This window comes from Oratosquilla oratoria, chromosome 15 (assembly GCF_046742065.1).
Source record: "Oratosquilla oratoria isolate Oo_2021 chromosome 15, ASM4674206v1, whole genome shotgun sequence".
NCBI lineage: Eukaryota > Metazoa > Arthropoda > Malacostraca > Stomatopoda > Squillidae > Oratosquilla > Oratosquilla oratoria.
Genome location: NC_134791.1, coordinates 62520770 through 62525769, shown reverse-complemented (window position 1 = coordinate 62525769; position 5000 = coordinate 62520770).

The following is a 5000-nucleotide window of genomic DNA, read 5'->3' as shown; positions in this document are numbered from 1 at the left end:
TGAGTATAACTGAGCGTCTGTCTACTTCTGCATCTTTTATATATATATATATATATATATATATATATATATATATATATATATATATATATATTTCTGATTTTGTCTGGGAGCCAAGATAACCAAGAGGGTGGGATTTTGTCTGGGAGCTAAGGGGGTGGGATTTTGTTCGGGAGCCAAGGTGGTGGGATTATGTCTGGAAGCTCTGGCCTGAGTTGCTGCTGCTCTGGTTATTGGTCCTAGGCGCTGATTAACTAGCTGGACATGTTTCACTTGTTCGTGGGGCTGCTGCTGTCTAAGGGCTTGTTGTTCCTGGAGGGGGTTATTCTTCAGAGGGCGCGCGGAAGGGAGAATAAAATCGGCAGCTTGCTGTATGTTGATGGTAGGGCGCTGGCAAGTAATAGAAACTGCTTCTGCAATCTGCAGCTTCCTGAAGGCAGACTCTTTATGAAGAATTTCTGTTTGGTCCAGCAGTTTCTGTAGAGGAGGCTTCATGTCGTGTGTTTCTGTGAAATGCTGGAAAATTGACCCCTGATTTCTATGGGATTGTAGGCGACGTCGTAGTGTAGAGGAGGTCCTACCAATGTATGTGCTGGAGCCGTCGCAGCGGCCCTCCTGACATGAAAATTTGTAAACAACATTGGTGGTAGCCTCACTCGGAGCCCTGGGCGCCGTGCTATTTCTCATTATCAGGGAACTAATGAGGTTAGGTTTGCAGAATATTTTCAAGTCTATGATGGCATTTCTGTTAGTTGGGGTGACTCCTCTCTTGATAATATTCCTAAGGGCATTACATTCCTCGCGGTACCGATCATGAAAAGTATTTTGGTGGTAAACGGTGATTTTCTCCTTGGGAGGGGTGGGCAACTGGCTCCCAGACAAAATCCCACCCCCTTGCCTCCCGGACAAAATCTCATGCTGCCCCTCTCGGCCAATGAGGGGCCAGTATTCCGTCTGAGCTAGGCAGGCCGAGCCTTATAAGCCAGCCCATCCAACCAGCGGTCAGTATTCGTTTGAAGACCTTTCAACACAACAGAGCATCCACAAAGCAGTCCTCACCCTGAAGACGCCTCACGACGAGGCGAAAAACTATAGTTTCGGTGGAGTCAATAGTTGTTCAATACTATTACTATGCAAAAATATACCAGTTGGCATACACTGCGTATATTCTTTTGAGAGTCATGAATGACTACTTCCAGTCCCTCTCAGTTGCTAATAGGAAAGTATTCTCCAAAATAAAGAATACAGTCTTGAAGATTGTTAAAGCAACTAGTGCAGTTGATTTCAACCAGAATATATATATATATATATATATATACATACATATATATATATACATATATATACATATATATATACATATATACATATATATGTATATATATATATATACGAGTATATATACATATATATATATATATATATATATATATATAAACGGTCAATCTGTAAGGCTTGAACTTGCTATTTTTCAGCATACGTAAACGCACGACCAGAAGTGAGCCTTATCTGAGAACTAGATTTTGCCACTTACCTCTAGGAGTTGTTGAAACCATTGGGCATTACCGAGACCATCTCATTTTATCTACGGCTATATAGTGAATCTATAAGGCTTGAATTTGCTATATCTAGCATACGTTGCAGTGAAGTGTTCTTGAATTTAACTATATGTTACCGCTTACAGGTGGACCTCATTGAGTTCTACCGAGTTGAAGGTTTCATTCGTTGAACATCTTTAGGAACAGTCAGTGTCCTTGATATCCAAAAGAAATGCTGTTGTTGTAGAGTGTAATTTTTCCTTAATTTTTCCAAAGACGTTGGTATTCCTCCCTTTGATGATGCATTCCAGTATTCTACGTTTTATATCAAACTTCAAAAGAATCTATTTGTTTCATCGTAGGAATTACTCGAAATGTAAGTCTTTACACAGATTTTTTTTTTTTTTTTAAGGGGGCTCCGTTATTTATGTGATAATCAACGTATTTTGTGGTATGCTATTATGCCATCGTATTATTAACCAATGTCTTCCTATGGTTTCTGCCCTTGCAAGGAATCCATACCAATATTCCAGGTACGTTGATGACACCCATATGGACCAGAAATATAGTTTTATGATTAAACGTTAATCATCACACACAAAACACTGTCATTCATTGCTCACCCTACTTTCTACTACTCTCCTTAATAAACATTTTTTTTTATCACATTTATGATTACCTAGTTTCTGCGCCATACTGTCCCGAAGGATAGAAGCGCCGATTACCGGCGACGAAATACGATCCACTTCTTCCAGCCTCCTAACATCCCCCCCCACACACAAATCCTTCCAACCCCCTCTCCACCTACTCTACTCCATCCACACTCTTTCCCCATTGTCCTCCTCACACGCCCGCTCGGTCCCACTGCCAGCCTGGGACCCCTAGAATGTTAAACTTGATCCTTGTCAGCGGGAGGCTGTCTCAGCTGATGAAATCGCCTCGCGGCAGCCAAATTGGAGCATGCAAAATATGCATAGTAGTAAATACATGTTATTATCATTGCGAGAGGCTTCCTTCAACTGAATACAGTCGTACGGCATCAATCAGAAAGCAACATGAAAGAAGAGTGTAGCTGCAAAAATATTAATCAATATTGAGTTTTAAACATTAGCTGCGGAAGGTTATTCTCAGCTGAATAAAGTCGTCTGGTGGTAGATGGAATAATAAAACACTGACTATAGGACGCATATTGCAGCATTAATATTAAATCCGGTTGTTTCCAATACTATGGCTGCATTAGATGTTTTCCCAGCTGAGGAGGTTCCTATGAAGCCAATTAGAATAAACCATAATTATACTAGACGGTATAATCGAAAGGTAGCATCGCCTCGAAGCGGAAGCCTGTGACAGACAGAGCACCATGACTAAGGAAAAAGGGCGGGTGTGGAGAAGTAGAAGCTTTACCTTGTCTACAGCCTTCCTCGTCGTCGTCTTCGTCGTTGCCGTTGCCGCCCCCCTAACCCCAGGCCATTATTAGCCGCCACCCCGTCGTGTAAGACGAGACGTAGTTATCTGTCTCGTCCCTCTGTTTTCCTCGTTTGTCTTCTCATTCTCCTTCCCCTCGGCTTTCTTTCCTTACCCACTCCACCTCCCACCCATCGTCCCGACCTCTTTCCCTCTGATCATGGCGGCTAATGAATTCTGCGCCATCTCCCCCACCCCCGCCCTCAAACCAACTCCATGGCAAACCTACCCTCCTTCAGTTAATCAAAACTAACCTATAGACTAAAAGCTCCTTATGACTGGCGAGCTGGTCGTCCTCGAAAAGGAATCAAGAGGGACGAACATGGGTGAGGGAGGAATCTCCTTTGACGCAGAGGCACGCCAATGCCTAAAAGCTGAAGACTTCACGGTAAGTTTACGAAGGGTTGCCTACGCCAGATGCAGAGGTCGAACAGGGTCAGGCTAGGTCAGAAAGCAGGTTGGAGAGGAGGGATGGGGCGTGGGAATGTGACATAACTTTACATGACCAAAACCAACATGAGGTGTTTACGTGAATACGAGACTCAATGAGGGGTGGCGTACAGCCGACTACGCATGCGTGGAACGGCGTCGAGCGATTTCATGGCGCGGCAGTAATAGGCTCGAAAGGTATGGAACACATTTAACAACCTTTCAAAGAACAAGGATTCTGTTAGATAGGTACCTTTAGGGATATGAAAAAAAAAATCGGTGAAATTTAAGTTTCGGTGAAGAAAGTTTCTTGATATGAATAACTTACATTGTCCTTCTGGAGCGGAATGGAATCACCACCAGTCCTAAATGAAGTCCTAATGCTACCTAATTCATGATCTTAGCTGACGCAAGACCTAATTTTTTATCCCAGTGTAAATCCCGGGCCCATGATGTCGGACCATAGATTTCCGGAAACTTGTATGCCTACTGGGTCGAGGAGGTCTTTCAATTCTGTAAAAGTGGACGCCACTAGATTACTTTTTGCCACTAGTAGGATCTCATTCCGAACAACATGACTATCTACCTAAAGAAGAGATAATATTGTCTTCTTAGGAAGTTAGCGCAGGTAGACTTTAGATTTTGAGTGGCTGCCCCGCACTGTAGTTATTTCATTCTAGCCAGTCAAAACTGTTTAGAGTATACAACCACCAAAGGTAGTGCTTATGATATCATAATTCTGATCTCACTGGCATTTGCTAAACCTCAGGCTTTAGAGGGGAAAGAAAATTATGTTTATGCTAGTACTTGACTAAACAAGCTGATTCACAAGAGGTTGATTTTTTAAACACGTGCGCTAATCCAGCCTGGATCGTAACCTAACCTTATTTGAATAAAATTCGAAAAAGTTAGCTTTTATAACTTTACATTTGTTTGAGTTAAATTTCATAACCACTTTTAAGACCATTACTCCAGTCTGATTAAATTTTCGTGAATATCCAGATGATTCGAATGATCATTTCCAAATCCACATATTTTAGCATGAAATTTGTATACAGTAGATTCAAGTCTATGAACATAGGCGGATCGAGAACGGAGCCCTAAGGAATTTCACTCGTAACATTTTTCTTAATAGAAGTTCTACCATTCTGTAATGACTCACTGTTTACAATTAATCTGTTGCTAATCTACCTTACCAGGTTTCCTCTTTTTCTATGCAATATGAGTTTATTTAGTAATCTCTAGTTTGGAAACATATATGTATATATATATATATATATATATATATATATTTATATATACATATGTATATATATATATATATATATATATATGTATATATATACACACACACACACACATAGATATATATTTATTTATATATATGCATATATATATATATATATATATATATATACATATACATATATTCATTTATTTATTTTCCAAAGCAAGGATATTTTTGTTTTCCGTGATCGTTGAGGTGCAAAATTCCAGATTAGTCGTGCGAAAGCGTTTGCATCTGAAGCGATGTTGGACGGCGTCACTCTACAATTGCTTTCTAAGTGG